General features: G+C 45.5%; 1 long non-coding RNA gene across 4 annotated transcripts; it reads right to left on the bottom strand.

Moving 5' to 3' along the window:
- Positions 1–963: 963 nt before the first annotated feature.
- Positions 964–8,363, bottom strand: LOC118217170. Of its 4 annotated transcripts, none has more exons than XR_004763133.1 (5): positions 8,298–8,363; positions 7,876–7,946; positions 7,697–7,787; positions 1,751–2,006; positions 964–1,539 (listed from the first exon to the last, which is right to left on the bottom strand). It is a non-coding gene; the product is annotated as an uncharacterized LOC118217170 (long non-coding RNA). The 4 variants fall into 4 exon arrangements; XR_004763134.1 differs by having other exon boundaries at positions 7,876–7,951; positions 8,298–8,357; XR_004763131.1 differs by having other exon boundaries at positions 7,697–7,946.
- Between the last annotated feature and the right edge of the window lie 1,343 nt (positions 8,364–9,706).

Genomic DNA, 9,706 nt, shown 5'->3' with positions numbered 1-9,706 from the left:
GCAGCTGGGCGGTTTCTATTCCTAAGAGTTTTTTTAGCAGAGAGGAGCAGCCGGGTGGTTTCTATTCCTAAGAGTTTCTTTAGCAGAGAGCAGCAGCCGGGCGGTTTCTATTCCTTAGTGTTTCTTTAGCAGACAGGAACAGTTTTACGGTTTCCCTTCCTATGTGCTTATTTAGGACAGAGAAGCAGCCTATTTAGGACAGAGAAACAGCCTGGCGGTTTCTATGCCTATGTGCTTATTTAGGACAGAGGAGCAGCCTGACGATTTGCACAGGAAAAAGTACTGATGTCTCCATCTGTTGGGAGAGGAGCACAAGGCGCTCAGCATGACAACTACAGAGAAGGCAGCCCCCCCCCCCCCAACCGAGTTTACCCAGAACCCCCAAAGGTAAACAGGCTGCCCTGGCCCTGCCCACGTCCTCTGAAAGCACCAGCCCAAACAGAAAGGTGGGGGAGGGACACACCTCAATGCCCTGCAAATAAAAATATGTTCGGTCACTGATGCAGAATTTATAAAAGGCTGCCACTCACTGCGTCAAATTTGCAAGTGTAATTTAGACATTTTCTACTGTCTGGCTTTTAGGGAGGACAGAGGGACGGGGAGAGGGAGGAAGAAAGAGAGAGAGAGAAGGAGAAAGAGAGAGAAAGGGAGGGAAAGATGCAGAAAAAGAAACAAGCAATGCAGTAGCTAGCTTGCTAATGGCAAACTGGCCATAGATAGCTAGCTGATGCTGAAGATTTTTTCTGGCTAGTGATAGCTAGCCACAGCAGTTGGTACCTATCCAGCTAGTCAGCTAGTCCGTGCTCCCAGCCAGCCAACTCTATGATAACAAAGACTAGCTAACTCGCAAGAAGCAGCCAATGACAACTTGTGTTCCCATGGAAACAGCTTGGCTCAAAGAATTATGTAATGACAGCCATCGGGAAAGTCTGCAGTAAATGCATACTTTTTATATTTTGTGGATGTTAATATGCCATTCGGCTACATACATTAAGCAAACTACATTCTGCATACTACAAAACCTAACTTGGCTTTATTTACCATGCATAGTATGCAATTTTTGGACATGGCCAAGGTGGTTAGAAGATGATAGAATAAGTTTCTAGTCACAACATGAATATTGATACAAAGGCACTGCCAAAAAAAGTACATCCATCGCCAACTTTACTGTCAGTGGCCACGCTCCTTCATGAATACAAGCTGCATAACATTAGAACGTCTCAGCCCTGGTGCGGCCCAAGAACTTTCCATGTTCTGTGCTCACTTTGGCCCAGAAAGTCTGTGGCACTCCAGGGTCAGAGGTCAAAGCGCGGGTCACCGAGGTCACATGCTCTGCCGGGTTGCAGAGGCGCAGGTGGAACAGTGAGCGCGGATTAGGCCGAGACCAATAGGCCAGAGTTACGCCACCATGTTGGTTCATACGCCTCAAGTCCCCTTACAGGCTGCTTATCTGCCTGGCCAGTCCTGCTCTCCATTCAACAACAAGATCCCGCGCTGTGTGTCCATGCTGAAAAATCTTCCTCCTGGGGACCCTGCATGCTGAGGTAAGCAGTGCTACAATGACTTCATAACTACACATAAGAGAACTATGAAGTGGTTCATTTTGTATGACGGTATAACAGTATTGCTTTTTAAATACAAACTGTTTATCTAGCACTCGTACTCTTTTTCTCGCTCTCTCTCACACACACACACACACACACACTCACAAATTCACAAATGTAGACTGTGTTCATGCAAAATGCCTCACATAGTTGTATCCATCTCTTGTGAAGCAGGTTATTCTCGCAATCCTTTCTCCACGCTAGCTTGCTGCTGAGCTTCATTTGCAAGGACAGCACTCTCTTCGTGCGCACTTTGGATAGGAAGCCTTAAAAAATGCGTCTCAGCACCTGCTGTCAACACCCTCACTGATGCAGACATTTGGCAGCTTTTTGAAATGTGGCAGCAAGCAGACAAGGCAGCCTTTTCTCAGTATCAAGCGATGCATCTAGCAGATAGACGAGCTGGAATTAGGAAAAACCGAAAAGCCATTATTTTGCGCCCCATATACAAAATACTCGCAAACAATTCTAGGTAGTTTGCCAATCCTATTTGCACGCTACAGACGTAGGTCGATAATCCAAAGCAATGGTCAAACCGCAGGACGAGTGGCTAGGTATAATTGCCAGGTAAGTTGATGTCATAAATGATAATTGTGACTGCTGTCTGGACCAGGTCATCGTGAAGCAGGGAGGACGTGACACACTTTGAATTGGTGTCGCGTTGCCAGGGTGACTGCCAAAGGCGAAGCAGCAGTGGTATTAAAACTGCCTATTAAATACGGCTGCTGAACTTTCTCACCTTGTCTTAAAAAAGGGATTACAGGATGGTCAAAATAGGTTTGAAAAGCCCTTGAACCCACGGCCTACAGCAAGCCAGTGTAGCAGGCGCAGTAAACGGGCCTCTCCACCGGAGGCGCTGCGCCATGGCACGTAAGGAAGAGTCGCCCCTCCCCAGGCTAATGGTGGTAATTGGCTGCATTAGCTGGCAGGAGGCGGGAGGCAGAGGTTGCCAACTCTGCCGGGCTGGCAACGGGAGGCGTTGCCGGGTTGGCGACGGGCGGCGTTGCCGTGAGCGGTGGTGGTGGCAGCAGCTTGGGGAAACGTGACACGGCGGCGACGGGGATGTGGCATCACAGCTCCCCGCCCACAGGTCTCGCCATGGCTGGCGGAATGGGCATGAGAGTAGAGAGGCTCCTTCCCACTAACTAGCCTAGCGCCGCAAAGTTTACCGCTCCTTCAGCAAAACAAACCCACTAGTTGCCAGATACGCACACAAAATCCTCTTCTCTTTCACATACCCACCCTTTTCCCAGACAGCCAGTAGCGGGAGAGAGGGAAAGTGAGGAGGACGGTGGAGGACGGGGTAGGCAGCAGCATGTGAGACTGTCATTACCCTCACGGGAGAGCAGGCAGCGCACACACCCCACGGCTACGCTCGCTGCTCGCGCGGCTTTGAAATTATGATGCACGATTGTGCCTCTGAAGATGTCTTTTGATATTCCACGCATGCATTTGATTACAATAAATTATGTGAGCAGAGCAGAGTGGGGGAGGAGAGATCCCTGCTTTTTATCTGCGTTGGGTCGACCGCAGAGGGCCTAACCAGCGCAGTCGTAACACATGGACACACGTGCACACACGCACGCACACACGCGCATACACACACACTTGCGCACACACACACACACACACACACACGTGCATACACACGCACGCATACAGCAGACAGACACACACACACACATTCCGCAGACACACACACATCCAGCACACATGCACAATCGCGAATGTGCGCGCGCACACACACACACACACACAGGCAGGCAGGCACAAGCACATGGGTAAGCGCACACACACACATACACTCCCCCCAAAGGATCATTTGCTATGGCCAATTATCCGTTGACTGGCAGACCCGCTGCAGCGCTACAAACTCTTACGTCTCTGATCACAAGAACACACCAAGCCAGGCTAGGGGGGGTTCCCTCAGTAGGGGAGGGGTTTCTGAAATTTCAAAGACAAAAATGTATGTTAGTCACATGAAGACCGGGGATCTTTGTAGACTATTTTTGACGAATAAAAGTCCAGGCATTTGACACCCACGGATTCGCCACACCAGTTCAAGGCCCAACTGACGAGCACAAGACTAGAGATGCCGTCGTGTGTGCAAGCGCGCAAATCTGCACGCGTGTGCTTCAGTAACACGGCTGTGGCACGCAGCCACACACAGCGAGGGGCTGCTCTTTTATATGCCATTAATTATTCATGAAAGAATACCCAATGAAAAAAAAGAAATGTAAAAAACTGACACTCGAATCTGGTCTGCTCCTTCAACAATAGGTCCAGTTGAGCCCAGAAATAAACACATTCACAAACACCAACTCACTGAACGGCGCAGACTCATAGGCAGCTTACACTGCCACCTGGTGGACAACTTATTTTTTTTGTCTCAAAGTGAAGTGGCTACAAATGATCAGTTCTTTGATCAATTTGTTCTGTAGTGGCTCGGTTTTACACATCAACGTCAGTTCTTCAACAACATGAGCAGCAAATATACCAGTAGCTATGCCAACATGTACCCTGGCCCTGGAAGACCTTGTGGGAAAGAACACGTTGCTGCTGCTTGAAGAGGTGGTGGTGGGTCAGTAAACTGTACTCTTCCCTCTGGACAAAATAAAGTCAACTCACCAGTGAAGCAATGGGGACAGTGACGTAGGAGATGGTGCTTTTGGATAATACATGAATGACTGCAGCCAGGAGGACCTCAAAAAGAGTAGGGTGTTAAATTTACAAACCTGGCTCGTAATCATGCCCCAGTTCAACTGGATAAATAACTCTGTCCCTCTCCCCCTCAACCGATGAGTGGCGAGTGTTCAAAATGGCCGCCTTGCAATCAGGTGGACGCTGCACATTGTAGTGGTTCCTGCCGTCACTGTAAAGCACTTTGCAATCATGACAAGCCATGTAATTGCTAGTCATTAGCATTAGAAGCATATGTTTTATTTGAGGAAAGAGCATAGAGTCCCTGCCCCTGGGCAGAGGAGGTATTTCAGCGTGAAAAAAGGGAGGGACCTCTCCACTGTTCATAAGTTTCAGATAAACACAGGTCCCCCCCGTTTCCATCCGCTTCACTAGAATCCACTTATACAAACAGAACAGTCTGTTAAATACTCACAGAAATACATCCACTTGAACAATTAATCCAGCGCATTAGATGATATGACAGAAAAGAACACCAGGAGTTGAATGCAGTGAACTTGTTTTCTATATAACGGGATTGGCATTCTGCTTCAGCATTAGATACGCTCTAGGTCTCCAGATTCTGGATTTGAAGATCAAACACAGCAAGCCGCCCGACGTCAGCTCGACCTTTATTCTGAACCCCAAATCGATTCCGCGCCCATCCCTTCCCTTACCCCACAGGAGCGTAACTTCCTCGATTCATACCAAGCCTGACAAGCGCCCGGGTAACCTCCACGGTTTCAGCCAATCCCCTTCAACGGTTCAATATTTACAATTTTCTGCAAGTTGTGATTCCGTGCTTTTTTCCTACCCTTTTCTCTTTGATTTACCCTACTTAATCACAGACACTGAAGGGCTGCCAGGCCAGCAGGCAATGTGATGCTAAATTTAGTTTAGTTCTGCCATTCAGAACTACACGTTTTTAATCCAGCTGAGCTACCGCAACTTTACAGTGCAGCTTTCTTAAGACAGAGGCAATTCCACAGACAGAAAACAAATATGCACAATGTAGCCAAACAGCAAGAGCATAGGCTTTGCCAAATGTGGGGGAAATTAGATTCCACAGTTCATATTTGAAAGAAAGTGTCCGTGTACAGTTTGAAAAGCCCTAGTTTGAAAAGATGGAATGCAGAAAATAAAAAACTTTAAAACGGCTCACACTCAACATACATTTTTTTTTTAATCTTACAATATTATGCACTTGTTGTACGTCGCTCTGGATAAGAGCGTCTGCTAAATGCCTATAATGTAATGTAATGTAATGTAATATTATTTTAACAAAACATTTATAGAACATATAACAGTTTCTAATCTAGCAGCTCCCAGTGTGCAACTAACCTTGATCATAGTTCAGCCAGAGACATTTTGATTGGTTAATGACTTTTTGAAGCATTTAATGAAGCATTTGGCCCAGCAGTGTGATGAGTCACTGCAGTTTCTCTAAAGTGTGTGTATTAATCACAGCTCTGACACGGATAATGAGAGGAACAGCAGCTATTCAGCAGCAAAGGGCAGAATCGTGTAGCAAGGGTTAATGAGCTGAATCAATAGCCCCAGAGGTTGCAGGTTCAACTCCCAGGGGACACTGCTGTCATAGGGAAAAGCACCAAACCTGAACAGCTTTGGCAACAGCCCACATCCAGCTGAATGACCGTCTTTCATGTAGTGAAAACAAACCTCATTAATACATTGGGTCATGCTCGTCCTGCTTGCCAGTCAGGAGCCACAGGTCCTCAGGAGTTAAACTATGCGAAGATTAAACAGCCAATGACATCAGCTCTCTTTCCGTGCACAGCCTACATTAGTACCTGGCGGTAATAGAGCCCCTGCAGTGAATGGCCAGTGACACTCAGAGGGAAACAGGAGAGATGTATATTTACACAATGCCACCGAGCGTGATAAGCAGCGGCTGGTGTCACGTGTTCTCCAAAGCACATAGCAGAGGCTACGGCAATAATAAGCTCACAAATGTCAGTCGGAGACTGTCCTTGTGACCCCGCATGAAACATTTTACTGCGGTCTAATCGACGGTGAACTGCCATTGGGGAATACAGTTTATTAGCTTACTGAGAAAGGGTCAAACTGACGGAATAATCCACACATACACCAGGCCTCCAGGAAGAGTGTAGCACACTACTGACCCACAAACATCATAACACTCAATCTGTATTCATACGGCCGATACTGGGCTTAAATAACAGCACTAAATGATGGTTATGCAGTCCAAACTAGCTCAAACCCACTGCCTCCGCAGCTTTAACAGGCTGAAGTGTACACAACTGGGGTCTCATTTTCCTTTTGTACATCAAGAACGATGGGGCGCATTCTTTAGTTTATGAAAAGGAGGGTGGCTAAAATGCTCATACAATTGTGTGCAGTTCAGATCATATTCCGTTGCATGAGTTCGGTTTGAACAGCTGAACTGTGTGGAGTGAGCGGCACTTAGCCATTCTCATTAGCCTACCGCGTCGGTAATAAAGCGCCCAAATGTAGGTCAAATAAAATCTTACCTTTGCCGTTTCTTTCAAAAGCCCCAGAGGCACATTCGCACCACTTTTACAGCCCGTGTGGAACACGACAGACCAAAATGAAACACATCGCGCAGCAATAAACTGCAGCTATTATAAAATGTAGAACTTTTTCTTTCGGGGCACATTAAGAATTCATGACCTTCCAATGTTTTTTTCTTTTCCAAAGAAGCCAAGATGACACAGATTGCGGTGGTCTTTTTAAAATTGAAAGCAGGCTGAGCCTGAGTTGGGTCAGTGAGATTAGTGTTACAGTCTTGTTAAGAGGTTTCATCATCAAAAGGATAAAAGAACATACGAGTTCTGAGCAATCGGGAAATGATTTTTCATTATTTCACAGGGTTCCAATGTCCATGCCAACACGCTTAGAGGGACTTGCAAAAGCTTTAAAACTGTCTGACTGTTTTTGATGATAGTGATTAAGTTATGCCACAATTTACTCGCAAAATAGGCTAAAGTTATTCTATTCAATGTGCGCATTTTGGAAGCGTTATATCCAATGTTGAAATGTTATAATTGGCCGTTCTTGTTTAAATAAAATCAATTACATTTGTAACAGGTTTTGTGTGTGTGTGTGTGTGTTAATAAGATCTAGCATTTACTTCTTAAGCTTTTGGTGGTGTTGAAGTTCCAGTGTCCTATTGGCTCATATAGGTATATGGCTGGGGGGCAGTGCTGAACGAAGAGAAGGTCTCGTGATACAATTTTGAGACGGCCCCCATGGGCCACGCGCAGAAACTCCGAGTATGAGTTTTCATTATTTAAAAATCCCAAAAGTGATTTTCACTATATCCAAATCATCTGAATTTTATTTTAATAATAAATCCATCTCCCAGGGGTTGTCCCTGCATTCTGTGAATGTTTCTGAAGACTGTTACAGACCTGCAGAACTGTGGGAGATAATCGCTGCCACGGCGCTCATTAAGAGGAAGAGGCCTGCCCCGGTTTCCGTGAAGTTCACCTCTGTGCGGTCCTGGTGGGCTCGTTAACAAAATGTGTATGTTAGAGAGACCGTCACACTGCATTAAGAGCACGTGTTTAAGCCAAATGATCGCTCTCACCATCGCCCATTATCGGGCCCGGAGTTAGCAGGTAGAAAATCTGCCTTTAACAACCATTACGGCACATTCTACTGCTCTGCAGAAAACGAGAGACGCATATCAGCACGAATACTTTCAATGTCCATTGTGACACCTTGGGAAAATATTCCGCCGAGTTTTGCATGATGAACAGTATGTGGGATAATGAGTGTTCAGTCATAATCATGGTTTTCTGACTCCTAATAATAACGATAATCGTCAGAATAAAAAAAGGATTGCGTTAACACAGTGTCTGTTACCTAGGGCAAAGTGCTGCTTGACATGAACGTCCTCTGTATATATGAAGTAGGTCTATTTAAGTTACACTGGACAATGGCGTCTGCTAGGCACATAAACGGTAATAACTAGGCCAGTGGGCACAGTTTGACAAAGTGGTGACTCACGTTATTTCAGATGTGGTTTTCTTCGGTTTAATGTAATTGGTTCTGCGGAACCGATTAGCGTCCAACATCTACGCCGCACCAAAGCACAGGGAAATTTATTTATACGTCTGTGGGGGTGGGCGGAAACAAACACAGACGTCAACAGGTGACACTAATTAATAAATCAGGTGTCTCCGCTATTTGTTCTGGGAGAGGTTGCGAGAGCAGCGCCGTGGGGATTGTGAGAGACGGCCGCGGTACGTGCCGCCGCATTAAACCGACGCTGAAAAGGAGTCTGTATCAGCGCAGCTAATGGGCAACTCAACAACGACGAGATTTCAAATGCTCCAAACTGATTATGGGACATCCGCCACCCTTTTTGTGTGTGTGTGTGTGTGTATTTTTTTTTCCTTTTTGTGAAAAGTCAGTTCTACATGAGCCCAAAGAAAAAAAAGTAAAACATGCAATGCACTATAAGTATAATGGTAACTAATTTGAGAAAACACTAACATGCACTTGTTCATTCACACACGCAGGAACACAAACCCGGACATACACACACATTAGGCAGCAATTCCATTCTGCATCCATTAGATCCGCCACGCATCATTACAGGACCTCAGTACTATCATCAGTGCAGGGCCAGCCCATTACAATGGCACTGACAGATCTTTGCTCATTTTACGCACAGTGCAGTCTTTCTCTTCCGTTCAGAGCATATTCAAACCCAGCTAGAGAGTAATAGGGAACTGCACTCAAAACCCTGAGCTTGCAGGTTTGAATCACCTGTGCTTTCATTCCTTTGAGGAAGGATCTTTGGCCAACTGCTTCCATAAGCCTTCTGCTTCATAAATGAGAATTTGCGGTCTGAAAATTGAAAAATGCCTACCCCTCAGGGGGAACTTAAACAGAATTATGGATGCAGGTTAGATGCAAAGGGAACTGTGAATGCAAAAAAGGAAGTGCGCTGTCTGCATTGTAAACAATGCTTTTCCTGTGAGGGTGTAGCAAGTAGTTTAGTGTCACCTGCAAGAAAAGCATCATTTTGTAACTACCATTAGCAAGTTTAGCAGAAATGGTGATGGGCCTTTCTGACACCTTAAGGGTGGTGACACATAATGTTAAGCTAATGAAGCAAGATTAGCAGCACCGAGTATATGTAAAAGGAAAGCACTTATTCAGTTGCAGTCTAGATCACATCAAATGGGCAACCAATTTACATGGTTGGGAACAGGGGTTAGAAGCAGTCCTACAGCTAACACTGGATTCACAAGTAATAGTTGTATGAATATTAATATTTAATTAATGGGCTTAAAGTTTCTTAAATAATTACCAAATAACTAATGTTGAAAAGAACAATTAACAAATTAAATTTTTAATCAGTTGATGGCCCTAGACAAAAATTACACCTGCCTGTGTTTTGCCTACCA

Source organism: Anguilla anguilla, chromosome 17, assembly GCF_013347855.1.
Source record: "Anguilla anguilla isolate fAngAng1 chromosome 17, fAngAng1.pri, whole genome shotgun sequence".
In the NCBI taxonomy this organism is placed as follows: Eukaryota; Metazoa; Chordata; class Actinopteri; order Anguilliformes; family Anguillidae; genus Anguilla; species Anguilla anguilla.
This window is presented reverse-complemented; position numbering and strand designations above follow the sequence as displayed.